This window comes from Lates calcarifer, linkage group LG13, assembly GCF_001640805.2.
Source record: "Lates calcarifer isolate ASB-BC8 linkage group LG13, TLL_Latcal_v3, whole genome shotgun sequence".
In the NCBI taxonomy this organism is placed as follows: Eukaryota; Metazoa; Chordata; class Actinopteri; family Centropomidae; genus Lates; species Lates calcarifer.
Genome location: NC_066845.1, coordinates 24,420,715 through 24,438,461, shown reverse-complemented (window position 1 = coordinate 24,438,461; position 17,747 = coordinate 24,420,715). Strand labels below are relative to the sequence as shown.

General features: G+C 40.6%; 2 long non-coding RNA genes across 5 annotated transcripts; both read left to right on the top strand.

Annotated features, from left to right (window-relative positions):
• The first annotated feature begins 535 nt into the window (after window positions 1-535).
• Window positions 536-8,528, top strand: LOC127143175 (uncharacterized). 4 transcript variants are annotated; one of them, XR_007814420.1, is made up of 4 exons: window positions 536-791; window positions 4,338-4,945; window positions 5,351-6,213; window positions 7,885-8,528. It is a non-coding gene; the product is annotated as an uncharacterized LOC127143175 (long non-coding RNA). The 4 variants fall into 4 exon arrangements; XR_007814419.1 differs by lacking the exons at window positions 536-791; window positions 4,338-4,945 and adding exons at window positions 896-1,397; window positions 3,070-3,677; XR_007814418.1 differs by lacking the exons at window positions 536-791; window positions 4,338-4,945 and adding exons at window positions 2,162-2,663; window positions 3,070-3,677.
• Window positions 8,529-8,541: 13 nt separating this feature from the next.
• On the top strand, window positions 8,542-14,057 carry LOC127143176 (uncharacterized). The gene is made up of 4 exons (XR_007814422.1): window positions 8,542-8,747; window positions 9,409-10,016; window positions 11,438-12,043; window positions 13,399-14,057. It is a non-coding gene; the product is annotated as an uncharacterized LOC127143176 (long non-coding RNA).
• Window positions 14,058-17,747: the final 3,690 nt, after the last annotated feature.

Below are 17,747 nucleotides of genomic sequence, written 5' to 3'. Positions count from 1 at the left end.
GACTTGGTCCACAATCACAGACACATTGTCAATGATCGCAGAGACTTTGTCCATAATCTCAGAGACATTGTCCGCGATCAGAGAGTCTTCGAACAATGACGTTCTTTGAGACCAGGACAGATGTCTCCAGGTAATTCACAAACAGCTTTACATCAACTGTCCAACACAGAAGACTGACATTAAACTGTTTATGTTCAGTATATCAGAAAAGTGTAATAATAGAAGTAATCAGCATCGAACATGTAAAAAAGTACAATTATTAATAATCATAATAAAGATATTTCAAATAATATTGTAAATTAAGGTTTTAAAAATATCAAAAAACTAATAGTATATTAAGCCATTACAATTGTAACCAAAATAAATCACAGTATAACATGTTGTCAAAAATTTTATTAAAATGTCGCATTGTAGCATGTGGTCACAAATGCCACACAAACATCTTAGTGTAGTGTGTAGTCAAAAAAGTCATGCTATATTAAAGTAGTAGAGTATTGATCATTTTCCTTTGTATGTTTCTCTTTGATTTCCTCCAGGTGTCACCACTTGGTCCACGACATCGTCCACAATTGCTGAGACGTCGTCCATGATCGGAGAGACATTGTTGAGGATGAGGGAGACATCGTCCACGATCAGAGACATTGTCCGTGACTCGTGGTGACTCGGTCCCCGATTAGTCGGCATTGCCGGCGTTCATGGAGACATTGTCAATGATCACAGAGACTTTGTCCATAATCTCGGAGGCATTGTCCGCGATCACAGAGACGTAGTCCGCGATCACAGACGACCAGGTGTCACCACTTGGTCCACGACATCGACCACCATCGCTGAGCCGTCGTCCATGATCAGAGAGACATTGTTGAGGATGAGGGAGACATCGTCCACGATCAGACATTGTCCGTGACTCGTGGTGACTCGGTCCCCGATTAGTCGGCATTGCCGGCGTTCATGGAGACATTGTCGATGATCGCAGAGACTTTGTCCATAATCTCAGAGACATTGTCCGTGATCACAGAGACACGGTCCATGATCGGAGTGACATTGTTGAGGATGAGGGAGACATCGTCCACGATCAGAGACGTTGTCCATGGTCGCAGAGACCTTGTCAAAGATGAGAGAGACGTTGTCCATGGTCAGAGACATTGTCGCTGCTTCGCAGAGCTCTGCGCAAGAATCGGTAGTGACACTGTGGTTCCTCGATTCGACGGCATGACCGCGATCAGCTGGCATTGTTAATGATCACAGAGAAACAGTCTATCATCCGAGACTTGGTCCACGATCACAGACACATTGTCAATGATCGCAGAGACTTTGTCCATAATCTCAGAGACATTGTCCGCGATCACAGAGAGTCTTCGAACACTGACGTTCTTTGAGACCAGGACAGAGGCCTCCAGGTAATTCACAAACAGCTTTACATCAACTGTCCAACACAGAAGACTGACATTAAACTGTTTATGTTCAGTATATCAGAAAAGTGTAATAATAGAAGTAATCAGCATCGAACATGTAAAAAAGTACAATTATAATAATCATAATAAAGATATTTCAAATAATATCGTAAATTAAGGTTTTAAAAATATCAAAAAACTAATAGTATATTAAGCCATTACAATTGTAACCAAAATAAATCACAGTATAACATGTTGTCAAAAATTTTATTAAAATGTCGCATTGTAGCATGTGGTCACAAATGCCACACAAACATCTTAGTGTAGTGTGTAGTCAAAAAAGTCATGCTATATTAAAGTAGTAGAGTATTGATCATTTTCCTTTGTATGTTTCTCTTTGATTTCCTCCAGGTGTCACCACTTGGTCCATGACATCGACCACCATCGCTGAGCCGTCGTCCATGATCAGAGAGACATTGTTGAGGATGAGGGAGACATCGTCCACGATCAGAGACATTGTCCGTGACTCGTGGTGACTCGGTCCCCGATTAGTCGGCACTGCCGGCGTTCATGGAGACATTGTCGATGATCGCAGAGACTTTGTCCATAATCTCGGAGGCATTGTCCGCGATCACAGAGACGTAGTCCGCGATCACAGACGACCAGGTGTCACCACTTGGTCCACGACATCGACCACCATCGCTGAGCCGTCGTCCATGATCAGAGAGACATTGTTGAGGATGAGGGAGACATCGTCCACGATCAGACATTGTCCGTGACTCGTGGTGACTCGGTCCCCGATTAGTCGGCATTGCCGGCGTTCATGGAGACATTGTCGATGATCGCAGAGACTTTGTCCATAATCTCAGAGACATTGTCCGTGATCACAGAGACACGGTCCATGATCGGAGTGACATTGTTGAGGATGAGGGAGACATCGTCCACGATCAGAGACGTTGTCCATGGTCGCAGAGACCTTGTCAAAGATGAGAGAGACGTTGTCCACGATCAGAGACATTGTCGCTGCTTCGCAGAGCTCTGCGCAAGAATCGGTAGTGACACTGTGGTTCCTCGATTCGACGGCATGACCGCGATCAGCTGGCATTGTTAATGATCACAGAGAAACAGTCTATCATCCGAGACTTGGTCCACGATCACAGACACATTGTCAATGATCGCAGAGACTTTGTCCATAATCTCAGAGACATTGTCCGCGATCACAGAGAGTCTTCGAACACTGACGTTCTTTGAGACCAGGACAGAGGCCTCCAGGTAATTCACAAACAGCTTTACATCAACTGTCCAACACAGAAGACTGACATTAAACTGTTTATGTTCAGTATATCAGAAAAGTGTAATAATAGAAGTAATCAGCATCGAACATGTAAAAAAGTACAATTATTAATAATCATAATAAAGATATTTCAAATAATATCGTAAATTAAGGTTTTAAAAATATCAAAAAACTAATAGTATATTAAGCCATTACAATTGTAACCAAAATAAATCACAGTATAACATGTTGTCAAAAATTTTATTAAAATGTCGCATTGTAGCATGTGGTCACAAATGCCACACAAACATCTTAGTGTAGTGTGTAGTCAAAAAAGTCATGCTATATTAAAGTAGTAGAGTATTGATCATTTTCCTTTGTATGTTTCTCTTTGATTTCCTCCAGGTGTCACCACTTGGTCCACGACATCGACCACCATCGCTGAGCCGTCGTCCATGATCAGAGAGACATTGTTGAGGATGAGGGAGACATCGTCCACGATCAGAGACATTGTCCGTGACTCGTGGTGACTCGGTCCCCGATTAGTCGGCACTGCCGGCGTTCATGGAGACATTGTCGATGATCGCAGAGACTTTGTCCATAATCTCAGAGACATTGTCCGTGATCACAGAGACACGGTCCATGATCGGAGTGACATTGTTGAGGATGAGGGAGACATCGTCCACGATCAGAGACGTTGTCCATGGTCGCAGAGACCTTGTCAAAGATGAGAGAGACGTTGTCCATGGTCAGAGACATTGTCGCTGCTTCGCAGAGCTCTGCGCAAGAATCGGTAGTGACACTGTGGTTCCTCGATTCGACGGCATGACCGCGATCAGCTGGCATTGTTAATGATCACAGAGAAACAGTCTATCATCCGAGACTTGGTCCACGATCACAGACACATTGTCAATGATCGCAGAGACTTTGTCCATAATCTCAGAGACATTGTCCGCGATCACAGAGAGTCTTCGAACACTGACGTTCTTTGAGACCAGGACAGAGGCCTCCAGGTAATTCACAAACAGCTCTACATCAACTGTCCAACACAGAAGACTGACATTAAACTGTTTATGTTCAGTATATCAGAAAAGTGTAATAATAGAAGTAATCAGCATCGAACATGTAAAAAAGTACAATTATAATAATCATAATAAAGATATTTCAAATAATATCGTAAATTAAGGTTTTAAAAATATCAAAAAACTAATAGTATATTAAGCCATTACAATTGTAACCAAAATAAATCACAGTATAACATGTTGTCAAAAATTTTATTAAAATGTCGCATTGTAGCATGTGGTCACAAATGCCACACAAACATCTTAGTGTAGTGTGCAGTCAAAAAAGTCATGCTATATTAAAGTAGTAGAGTATTGATCATTTTCCTTTGTATGTTTCTCTTTGATTTCCTCCAGGTGTCACCACTTGGTCCACGACATCGTCCACAATTGCTGAGACGTCGTCCATGATCGGAGAGACATTGTTGAGGATGAGGGAGACATCGTCCACGATCAGAGACATTGTCCGTGACTCGTGGTGACTCGGTCCCCGATTAGTCGGCATTGCCGGCGTTCATGGAGACATTGTCAATGATCACAGAGACTTTGTCCATAATCTCGGAGGCATTGTCCGCGATCACAGAGACGTAGTCCGCGATCACAGACAACCAGGTGTCACCACTTCGTCCACGACATCGACCACCATCGCTGAGCCGTCGTCCATGATCAGAGAGACATTGTTGAGGATGAGGGAGACATCGTCCACGATCAGAGACATTGTCCGTGACTCGTGGTGACTCGGTCCCCGATTAGTCGGCATTGCCGGCGTTCATGGAGACATTGTCGATGATCGCAGAGACTTTGTCCATAATCTCAGAGACATTGTCCGTGATCACAGAGACACGGTCCATGATCGGAGTGACATTGTTGAGGATGAGGGAGACATCGTCCACGATCAGAGACGTTGTCCATGGTCGCAGAGACCTTGTCAAAGATGAGAGAGACGTTGTCCATGGTCAGAGACATTGTCGCTGCTTCGCAGAGCTCTGCGCAAGAATCGGTAGTGACACTGTGGTTCCTCGATTCGACGGCATGACCGCGATCAGCTGGCATTGTTAATGATCACAGAGAAACAGTCTATCATCCGAGACTTGGTCCACGATCACAGACACATTGTCAATGATCGCAGAGACTTTGTCCATAATCTCAGAGACATTGTCCGCGATCACAGAGAGTCTTCGAACACTGACGTTCTTTGAGACCAGGACAGAGGCCTCCAGGTAATTCACAAACAGCTTTACATCAACTGTCCAACACAGAAGACTGACATTAAACTGTTTATGTTCAGTATATCAGAAAAGTGTAATAATAGAAGTAATCAGCATCGAACATGTAAAAAAGTACAATTATAATAATCATAATAAAGATATTTCAAATAATATCGTAAATTAAGGTTTTAAAAATATCAAAAAACTAATAGTATATTAAGCCATTACAATTGTAACCAAAATAAATCACAGTATAACATGTTGTCAAAAATTTTATTAAAATGTCGCATTGTAGCATGTGGTCACAAATGCCACACAAACATCTTAGTGTAGTGTGCAGTCAAAAAAGTCATGCTATATTAAAGTAGTAGAGTATTGATCATTTTCCTTTGTATGTTTCTCTTTGATTTCCTCCAGGTGTCACCACTTGGTCCACGACATCGTCCACAATTGCTGAGACGTCGTCCATGATCGGAGAGACATTGTTGAGGATGAGGGAGACATCGTCCACGATCAGAGACATTGTCCGTGACTCGTGGTGACTCGGTCCCCGATTAGTCGGCATTGCCGGCGTTCTTGGAGACATTGTCAATGATCACAGAGACTTTGTCCATAATCTCGGAGGCATTGTCCGCGATCACAGAGACGTAGTCCGCGATCACAGACGACCAGGTGTCACCACTTCGTCCACGACATCGACCACCATCGCTGAGCCGTCGTCCATGATCAGAGAGACATTGTTGAGGATGAGGGAGACATCGTCCACGATCAGAGACATTGTCCGTGACTCGTGGTGACTCGGTCCCCGATTAGTCGGCATTGCCGGCGTTCATGGAGACATTGTCGATGATCGCAGAGACTTTGTCCATAATCTCAGAGACATTGTCCGTGATCACAGAGACACGGTCCATGATCGGAGTGACATTGTTGAGGATGAGGGAGACATCGTCCACGATCAGAGACGTTGTCCATGGTCGCAGAGACCTTGTCAAAGATGAGAGAGACGTTGTCCATGGTCAGAGACATTGTCGCTGCTTCGCAGAGCTCTGCGCAAGAATCGGTAGTGACACTGTGGTTCCTCGATTCGACGGCATGACCGCGATCAGCTGGCATTGTTAATGATCACAGAGAAACAGTCTATCATCCGAGACTTGGTCCACGATCACAGACACATTGTCAATGATCGCAGAGACTTTGTCCATAATCTCAGAGACATTGTCCGCGATCACAGAGAGTCTTCGAACACTGACGTTCTTTGAGACCAGGACAGAGGCCTCCAGGTAATTCACAAACAGCTCTACATCAACTGTCCAACACAGAAGACTGACATTAAACTGTTTATGTTCAGTATATCAGAAAAGTGTAATAATAGAAGTAATCAGCATCGAACATGTAAAAAAGTACAATTATAATAATCATAATAAAGATATTTCAAATAATATCGTAAATTAAGGTTTTAAAAATATCAAAAAACTAATAGTATATTAAGCCATTACAATTGTAACCAAAATAAATCACAGTATAACATGTTGTCAAAAATTTTATTAAAATGTCGCATTGTAGCATGTGGTCACAAATGCCACACAAACATCTTAGTGTAGTGTGCAGTCAAAAAAGTCATGCTATATTAAAGTAGTAGAGTATTGATCATTTTCCTTTGTATGTTTCTCTTTGATTTCCTCCAGGTGTCACCACTTGGTCCACGACATCGTCCACAATTGCTGAGACGTCGTCCATGATCGGAGAGACATTGTTGAGGATGAGGGAGACATCGTCCACGATCAGAGACATTGTCCGTGACTCGTGGTGACTCGGTCCCCGATTAGTCGGCATTGCCGGCGTTCATGGAGACATTGTCAATGATCACAGAGACTTTGTCCATAATCTCGGAGGCATTGTCCGCGATCACAGAGACGTAGTCCGCGATCACAGACGACCAGGTGTCACCACTTCGTCCACGACATCGACCACCATCGCTGAGCCGTCGTCCATGATCAGAGAGACATTGTTGAGGATGAGGGAGACATCGTCCACGATCAGACATTGTCCGTGACTCGTGGTGACTCGGTCCCCGATTAGTCGGCATTGCCGGCGTTCATGGAGACATTGTCGATGATCGCAGAGACTTTGTCCATAATCTCAGAGACATTGTCCGTGATCACAGAGACACGGTCCATGATCGGAGTGACATTGTTGAGGATGAGGGAGACATCGTCCACGATCAGAGACGTTGTCCATGGTCGCAGAGACCTTGTCAAAGATGAGAGAGACGTTGTCCATGGTCAGAGACATTGTCGCTGCTTCGCAGAGCTCTGCGCAAGAATCGGTAGTGACACTGTGGTTCCTCGATTCGACGGCATGACCGCGATCAGCTGGCATTGTTAATGATCACAGAGAAACAGTCTATCATCCGAGACTTGGTCCACGATCACAGACACATTGTCAATGATCGCAGAGACTTTGTCCATAATCTCAGAGACATTGTCCGCGATCACAGAGAGTCTTCGAACACTGACGTTCTTTGAGACCAGGACAGAGGCCTCCAGGTAATTCACAAACAGCTTTACATCAACTGTCCAACACAGAAGACTGACATTAAACTGTTTATGTTCAGTATATCAGAAAAGTGTAATAATAGAAGTAATCAGCATCGAACATGTAAAAAAGTACAATTATAATAATCATAATAAAGATATTTCAAATAATATCGTAAATTAAGGTTTTAAAAATATCAAAAAACTAATAGTATATTAAGCCATTACAATTGTAACCAAAATAAATCACAGTATAACATGTTGTCAAAAATTTTATTAAAATGTCGCATTGTAGCATGTGGTCACAAATGCCACACAAACATCTTAGTGTAGTGTGCAGTCAAAAAAGTCATGCTATATTAAAGTAGTAGAGTATTGATCATTTTCCTTTGTATGTTTCTCTTTGATTTCCTCCAGGTGTCACCACTTGGTCCACGACATCGTCCACAATTGCTGAGACGTCGTCCATGATCGGAGAGACATTGTTGAGGATGAGGGAGACATCGTCCACGATCAGAGACATTGTCCGTGACTCGTGGTGACTCGGTCCCCGATTAGTCGGCATTGCCGGCGTTCATGGAGACATTGTCAATGATCACAGAGACTTTGTCCATAATCTCGGAGGCATTGTCCGCGATCACAGAGACGTAGTCCGCGATCACAGACGACCAGGTGTCACCACTTCGTCCACGACATCGACCACCATCGCTGAGCCGTCGTCCATGATCAGAGAGACATTGTTGAGGATGAGGGAGACATCGTCCACGATCAGAGACATTGTCCGTGACTCGTGGTGACTCGGTCCCCGATTAGTCGGCATTGCCGGCGTTCATGGAGACATTGTCGATGATCGCAGAGACTTTGTCCATAATCTCAGAGACATTGTCCGTGATCACAGAGACACGGTCCATGATCGGAGTGACATTGTTGAGGATGAGGGAGACATCGTCCACGATCAGAGACGTTGTCCATGGTCGCAGAGACCTTGTCAAAGATGAGAGAGACGTTGTCCATGGTCAGAGACATTGTCGCTGCTTCGCAGAGCTCTGCGCAAGAATCGGTAGTGATACTGTGGTTCCTCGATTCGACGGCATGACCGCGATCAGCTGGCATTGTTAATGATCACAGAGAAACAGTCTATCATCCGAGACTTGGTCCACGATCACAGACACATTGTCAATGATCGCAGAGACTTTGTCCATAATCTCAGAGACATTGTCCGCGATCACAGAGAGTCTTCGAACACTGACGTTCTTTGAGACCAGGACAGAGGCCTCCAGGTAATTCACAAACAGCTTTACATCAACTGTCCAACACAGAAGACTGACATTAAACTGTTTATGTTCAGTATATCAGAAAAGTGTAATAATAGAAGTAATCAGCATCGAACATGTAAAAAAGTACAATTATTAATAATCATAATAAAGATATTTCAAATAATATTGTAAATTAAGGTTTTAAAAATATCAAAAAACTAATAGTATATTAAGCCATTACAATTGTAACCAAAATAAATCACAGTATAACATGTTGTCAAAAATTTTATTAAAATGTCGCATTGTAGCATGTGGTCACAAATGCCACACAAACATCTTAGTGTAGTGTGCAGTCAAAAAAGTCATGCTATATTAAAGTAGTAGAGTATTGATCATTTTCCTTTGTATGTTTCTCTTTGATTTCCTCCAGGTGTCACCACTTGGTCCACGACATCGTCCACAATTGCTGAGACGTCGTCCATGATCGGAGAGACATTGTTGAGGATGAGGGAGACATCGTCCACGATCAGAGACATTGTCCGTGACTCGTGGTGACTCGGTCCCCGATTAGTCGGCATTGCCGGCGTTCATGGAGACATTGTCAATGATCACAGAGACTTTGTCCATAATCTCGGAGACATTGTCTGCGATCACAGAGACGTAGTCCGCGATCACAGACGACCAGGTGTCACCACTTGGTCCACGACATCGACCACCATCGCTGAGCCGTCGTCCATGATCAGAGAGACATTGTTGAGGATGAGGGAGACATCGTCCACGATCAGAGACATTGTCCGTGACTCGTGGTGACTCGGTCCCCGATTAGTCGGCACTGCCGGCGTTCATGGTGACATTGTCGATGATCGCAGAGACTTTGTCCATAATCTCAGAGACATTGTCCGTGATCACAGAGACACGGTCCATGATCGGAGTGACATTGTTGAGGATGAGGGAGACATCGTCCACGATCAGAGACGTTGTCCATGGTCGCAGAGACCTTGTCAAAGATGAGAGAGACGTTGTCCATGGTCAGAGACATTGTCGCTGCTTCGCAGAGCTCTGCGCAAGAATCGGTAGTGACACTGTGGTTCCTCGATTCGACGGCATGACCGCGATCAGCTGGCATTGTTAATGATCACAGAGAAACAGTCTATCATCCGAGACTTGGTCCACGATCACAGACACATTGTCAATGATCGCAGAGACTTTGTCCATAATCTCAGAGACATTGTCCGCGATCACAGAGAGTCTTCGAACACTGACGTTCTTTGAGACCAGGACAGAGGCCTCCAGGTAATTCACAAACAGCTTTACATCAACTGTCCAACACAGAAGACTGACATTAAACTGTTTATGTTCAGTATATCAGAAAAGTGTAATAATAGAAGTAATCAGCATCGAACATGTAAAAAAGTACAATTATTAATAATCATAATAAAGATATTTCAAATAATATCGTAAATTAAGGTTTTAAAAATATCAAAAAACTAATAGTATATTAAGCCATTACAATTGTAACCAAAATAAATCACAGTATAACATGTGAAAAATTTTATTAAAATGTCGCATTGTAGCATGTGGTCACAAATGCCACACAAACATCTTAGTGTAGTGTGTAGTCAAAAAAGTCATGCTATATTAAAGTAGTAGAGTATTGATCATTTTCCTTTGTATGTTTCTCTTTGATATCCTCCAGGTGTCACCACTTGGTCCACGACATCGTCCACAATTGCTGAGACGTTGTCCATGATCGGAGAGACATTGTTGAGGATGAGGGAGACATCGTCCACGATCAGAGACATTGTCCGTGACTCGTGGTGACTCGGTCCCCGATTAGTCGGCATTGCCGGCGTTCATGGAGACATTGTCAATGATCACAGAGACTTTGTCCATAATCTTGGAGGCATTGTCCGCGATCACAGAGACGTAGTCCGCGATCACAGACGACCAGGTGTCACCACTTCGTCCACGACATCGACCACCATCGCTGAGCCGTCGTCCATGATCAGAGAGACATTGTTGAGGATGAGGGAGACATCGTCCACGATCAGAGACATTGTCTGTGACTCGTGGTGACTCGGTCCCCGATTAGTCGGCATTGCCGGCGTTCATGGAGACATTGTCGATGATCGCAGAGACTTTGTCCATAATCTCAGAGACATTGTCCGTGATCACAGAGACACGGTCCATGATCGGAGTGACATTGTTGAGGATGAGGGAGACATCGTCAGGATGAGAGAGACATTGTCCGCGATCACAGAGAGTCTTCGAACACTGACGTTCTTTGAGACCAGGACAGAGGCCTCCAGGTAATTCACAAACAGCTTTACATCAACTGTCCAACACAGAAGACTGACATTAAACTGTTTATGTTCAGTATATCAGAAAAGTGTAATAATAGAAGTAATCAGCATCGAACATGTAAAAAAGTACAATTATAATAATCATAATAAAGATATTTCAAATAATATCGTAAATTAAGGTTTTAAAAATATCAAAAAACTAATAGTATATTAAGCCATTACAATTGTAACCAAAATAAATCACAGTATAACATGTTGTCAAAAATTTTATTAAAATGTCGCATTGTAGCATGTGGTCACAAATGCCACACAAACATCTTAGTGTAGTGTGTAGTCAAAAAAGTCATGCTATATTAAAGTAGTAGAGTATTGATCATTTTCCTTTGTATGTTTCTCTTTGATTTCCTCCAGGTGTCACCACTTGGTCCACGACATCGACCACCATCGCTGAGCCGTCGTCCATGATCAGAGAGACATTGTTGAGGATGAGGGAGACATCGTCCACGATCAGAGACATTGTCCGTGACTCGTGGTGACTCGGTCCCCGATTAGTCGGCACTGCCGGCGTTCATGGAGACATTGTCGATGATCGCAGAGACTTTGTCCATAATCTCAGAGACATTGTCCGTGATCACAGAGACACGGTCCATGATCGGAGTGACATTGTTGAGGATGAGGGAGACATCGTCCACGATCAGAGACGTTGTCCATGGTCGCAGAGACCTTGTCAAAGATGAGAGAGACGTTGTCCATGGTCAGAGACATTGTCGCTGCTTCGCAGAGCTCTGCGCAAGAATCGGTAGTGACACTGTGGTTCCTCGATTCGACGGCATGACCGCGATCAGCTGGCATTGTTAATGATCACAGAGAAACAGTCTATCATCCGAGACTTGGTCCACGATCACGGACACATTGTCAATGATCGCAGAGACTTTGTCCATAATCTCAGAGACATTGTCCGCGATCAGAGAGTCTTCTAACAATGACGTTCTTTGAGACCAGGACAGAGGCGTCCAGGTAATTCACAAACAGCTCTACATCAACTGTCCAACACAGAGAACTGACATTAAACTGTTTATGTTCAGTATTCAGTTTATCAGAAAATAGTCATGATACAAGTAATGTGCATTATAAAAATAATGTACAGTTGTGCTCATAAATTTACATACCCTGTCAGAATTTGTGATTTCTTGGCCATTTTTCAGAGAATATGAATGATAATACAAAAACATTTCTTTCAAACCCTCCAGTTCCTGTAAATTCTTGGGCTGTCTTGCATGAACTGCACGTTTGAGATCTCCCCAGAGTGGCTCAGTGATATTGAGGTCAGGAGACTGAAATGTCCACTCCAAAACCTCCACTTTTTTCTGCTGTAGCCAATGACAGGTTGACATGGCCTTGTGTTTTGGATCATTGTCATGTTGGAACGTCCAAGTACGTCCCATGCGCAGTTTCCGGGCTTATGTCTGCAAATTGGTGTAATAATAGCTTTCTTCTGGTGACTTGACCATGCAGCCCATTTTTCTTCAAGTGCCTCCTTATTGTGCATCTTCTTTGCATCCCAAACAATTTTCCTGGCAGTTGTGACTGAAATTTTTGTTGGTCTGCCTGACCGTGGCTTGGTTTCAACAGAATCCCTAATTTTCCACTTCTTAACACTTCTTACACTGCTGATTGGCATTCTCAATTCCTTGGATATCTTTTTGTATCCTTTTCATAATTTATACAGTTCAACTTACTTCTCCCGCAGAGAAGTAAAGATGAAATATGCAGGGCTCTGTCAGGAGCCCAGAAACTCGCTGACCTTTTATACACACAAATTGATTACAAGCAAACAGATCACAAATGAGGATGGTTACCTTGAGCAGCCATTTAAATCCATGTGTGCCAACTTGTGTGTATGTTGTACGGCCAAAACTTCCAGGGTATGTAAACTTTTGATCAGGGTCATTTGGGTAGTTTCTGTCGTCAGTATTATTATTATTATTAAAAAGAGCAAACACAGTTGTTTGATAATAAATGGTTTCACTAAACTACTAACCTTGAGTGAAAGAAAAGTTTTTGTATTATCATTCATATTCTCAGAAAAATGGCCAAGAAATCACAAGTTCTGCCAGGATATGTAAACTTATGAGCAAAACTGTATAAGTAATTTGTATTAATAGAAGTAATGTAAAAGTAATTAGCAATATCAGAAATAATAGTGGAGTAAGGCATTATAGGCATCGTGTTATACTAAAGCATGTAAAACCATCAGTGGTTCTTCTGTAATGTTGAATATTTTTCTGTTTTCACGGTTAAACTGTTGATGAGGAATAGGTAGTAGTGTATTGATCATTTTCCTCTGTATGTTTCTCTTTGATTTCCTCCAGGTGTCACCACTTCGTCCACGACATCATCCACAATCGCTGAGATGTCGTCCATGATTGGGACATTGTTGAGGATGAGGGAGACATCGTCCACCGTATATGATCTTAGAGACATCGTCCACTATCACAAAGAATCTTCACACAATGCAGAAGTTCTTTGAGACCAGGACAGGAATTCACAACCAGCTTTACATCAACTACTCAACACCGAGCACTGACATTAAATTGTTTATGCTAAGTATTCAGTGTATCAGAAAAGTGTTAAAACAGAAGTAATCTGCAATGGAAAAATAATGTATAAGTAATCTGTATTAATAGAAATGATGTAAAAGTAAGTAGCAATATTAGCAGTAACATGTAATAGCCAAACTAATTTTTTACCAGGTGTATAAAAGATTAAAAGTTATCTGTAAGTTTATAATATGTAATAAGAAAAGTAATGTATAGTGGTTAAAGTAATCTTAGTGGTAACAGTAAAAGTAATCTTAAAAATAAAGCAATGCAGAAGTAATATTAGTCCAAAACAGAAAGAAAAATGTCACATTATAATAAGACATCAAACATGTTACAGTATGTGGTCAGAAATGTGAAAATTGTCGTAGTATAATAAGGAATCAAAAACAGATGAAAAATGTCATAGTGTAGTATGGTGTCAAAATATCATCAAAGCCTTGAACAGTTTCTGTGATAAGTATTAATAATATGTAATTAATAGGACAACAAAAGTACTTAAATGTTTAAAGATGTGTAAGACTTTCAAAAGCTTGTCCTCATATGTGTTCATCACTACATTTAATGTGGTGTGAGAGAATTAAACAGTGTTTCCAAGTGATTTAATATCTGTCATTATTTTTGCTGTGATTTGTTAAATGTTGTCTGGAACAGAATCAATAAAGTTTTGTATCTTAACATTTTAGTTGAGTTTCTCTATTTTCAAATTACATGGCTACATGTGGCTAAAAGCCTCAACCCTAACCCCAACCTCTGGCTGAAAGCAATAACCCTAACCCTAACCTCTGGCTACAAGTGGCTAAAAGCTGCAACCCTAACCCTAACCTTTGTTTAAAAGTGGCTAAAAGCTGCAACCTTAACCCTAACCCTAACATCTGACTACAGGTGGCTAAAAGCTGCAACCCTAACCCTAACTTCTGGCTTAAAGTGGCTAAAAGCAATAACCCTAACCCTAACCTCTGACTACAAGTGGCTAAAAGCTGCAACCCTAACCCTAACCCTAACCTAACCCTGACCTTTGGTTAAAAGTGGCCAAAAGCTGCAACGCTAACCCTAACCTCTAGCTTAAAGTGGCTAAAACCAATAACCCTAACCCTAACCCTAACCTTTGGTTAAAAGTGGCTAAAAGCTGCAACCTTAACCCTAACCCTAACATCTGGCTTAAAGTGGCTAAAAGTTGCAACCCTAACCCTAACCCTAACATCTGGCTCAAAGTGGCTAAAAGCAATAACCCTAACCCTAACCTCTGACTACAAGTGGCTAAAAGCTGCAACCCTAACCCTAACCTCTGACTACAAGTGGCTAAAAGCTGCAACCCTAACCCTAACCCTAACTTCTGGCTTAAAGTGGCTAAAAGCAATAACCCTAACCCTAACCTCTGACTACAAGTGGCTAAAAGCTGCAACCCTAACCCTAACCCTAACTTCTGGCTTAAAGTGGCTAAAAGCAATAACCCTAACCCTAACCTGACTACAAGTGGCTAAAAGCTGCAACCCTAACCCTAACCCTAACCTTTGGTTTAAAGTGGCCAAAAGCTGCAACGCTAACCCTAACCTCTAGCTTAAAGTGGCTAAAACCAATAACCCTAACCCTAACCCTAACCTTTGGTTAAAAGTGGCTAAAAGCTGCAACCTTAACCCTAACCCTAACATCTGGCTTAAAGTGGCTAAAAGCAATAACCCTAACCCTAACCTCTGACTACAAGTGGCTAAAAACTGCAACCCTAACCCTAACCCTAACCCTAACTTCTGGCTTAAAGTGGCTAAAAGCAATAACCCTAACCCTAACCTCTGACTACAAGTGGCTAAAAGCTGCAACCCTAACCCTAACCCTAACCTTTGGTTAAAAGTGGCCAAAAGCTGCAACGCTAACCCTAACCTCTGGCTTAAAGTGGCTAAAACCAATAACCCTAACCCTAACCCTAACCTTTGGTTAAACGTTGCCAAAAGCAATAACCCTAACCCTAATCTGTCAAAAATTGTCATGGTATGGTAAGGCACCAAATATGGTCAAAAAATATCATAGTATATTAAGGTGTCAAAAATGGTCCAAAAATGTCATAGTATAATAAGGTGTCAAAAATGTCATAGTATAGTAAGGTGCCAAAAATGGTCAAAAAATTTCATAGTATAGTAAGGTATCAAAAATGGTCAAAAAATGTAGTAGTATAGTAAGGTGCCAAAAATGGTCAAAAAATGTCATAGTATAGTAAGGTGCAAAAAATGGTAAAAAAATTTCATAGTATAGTAAGGTGTCAAAAATGGTCAAAAATTTCATACTATAGTAAGGTGTCAAAAATGATCAAAAATTTCATACTATAGTAAGGTGTCAAAAACCATCAAAAAAATTCATAGTATAGTAAGGTGTCAAAAATGGTCAAAAATGTCATAGTATAGTAAGGTGTCAAAAATGGTCAAAAAAATTCATAGTATAGTAAGGTGTCAAAAATGGTCAAAAAAATTCATAGTATAGTAAGGTGTCAAAAACCATCAAAAAATGTCATAGTATAGTAAGGTGTCAAAAACCATCAAAAAATGTCATAGTATAGTAAGGTGTCAAAAACCATCAAAAAATGTCATAGTATAGTAAGGTGTCAAAAATGTCATAGTATAGTAAGGTGTCAAAAATGTCATACTCTAGTAAGGTGTCAAAAATGGTCAAAAAATTTCATAGTATAGTAAAGCATCAAAAATGGTCAAAAAAATTCATAGTATAGTAAGGTGTCAAAAATGGTCAAAAATGTCATAGTATAGTAAGGTATCAAAAATGGTCAAAAAATATCATAGTATAGTAAGGTGTCAAAAATGGTCAAAAAATGTCATAGTATAGTAAGGTGTCAAAAATGTCATAGTATAGTAAGGTGTCAAAAATGGTCAAAAATTTCATACTATAGTAAGGTGTCAAAAATGGTCAAAAAATTTCATAGTATAGTAAGGTGTCAAAAACCATCAAAAAATGTCATAGTATAGTAAGGTGCCAAAAATGGTCAAAAAAATTCATAGTATAGTAAGGTGCCAAAAATGGTCAAAAAATGTCATAGTATAGTAAGGTGTCAAAAATCATCAAAAAAATGTCATAGTATAGTAAGGTGTCAAAAATGTCATAGTATAGTAAGGTGTCAAAATGGTCAAAAATTTCATAGTAAGTAAGGTGTCATCAAAAATGTCATAGTATAGTAAGGTGTCAAAACATCAAAAAATGTCATAGTATAGTAAGGGTCAAAAAACCATCAAAAAATTTCATAGTATAGTAAGGTGTCAAAAAATCAAAAATGTCATAGTATAGTAAGGTGTCAAAAATGGTCAAAAATGTCGTAGTATAGTAAGGTGTCAAAAATGTCAAAAAATGTCATAGTATACAAAAATGTCCAAAAATGTCACAGTATAGTAGCATCAAAAATGGTCAAAAAAAATTCATAGTATAGTAAGGTGTCAAAAAATGGTCAAAAATGTCATAGTCAAAAAAAAAAATATCATAGTATAGTAAGGTGTCAAAAATGGTCAAAAAATGTCATAGTATAGTAAGGTGTCAAAAATGTCATAGTATAGTAAGGTGTCAAAAAATGGTCAAAAATTTCATACTATAGTAAAGTGTCAAAAATGGTCAAAAAATTTCATACTCTAGTAAGGTGTCAAAAACCATCAAAAAATGTCATAGTATAGTAAGGTGCCAAAAATGGTCAAAAAATTCATAGTATAGTAAGGTGTCAAAAATGGTCAAAAAATGTCATAGTATAGTAAGGTGTCAAAAAATCATCAAAAAATGTCATAGTATAGTAAGGTGTCAAAAATGTCATAGTATAGTAAGGTGTCAAAAATGGTCAAAAATTTCATACTATAGTAAGGTGTCAAAAAATCAAAAAATGTCATAGTATAGTAAGGTGTCAAAAACCATCAAAAAATGTCATAGTATAGTAAGGTGTCAAAAACCATCAAAAAATTTCATAGTATAGTAAGGTGTCAAAAATGGTCAAAAAATGTCATAGTATAGTAAGGTGTCAAAAATGGTCAAAAAATGTCATAGTATAGTAAGGTGTCAAAAATGGTCAAAAAATGTCGTAGTATAGTAAGGTGTAAAAAATGTCATAGTATAGTAAGGTGTCAAAAATGGTCAAAAAAATT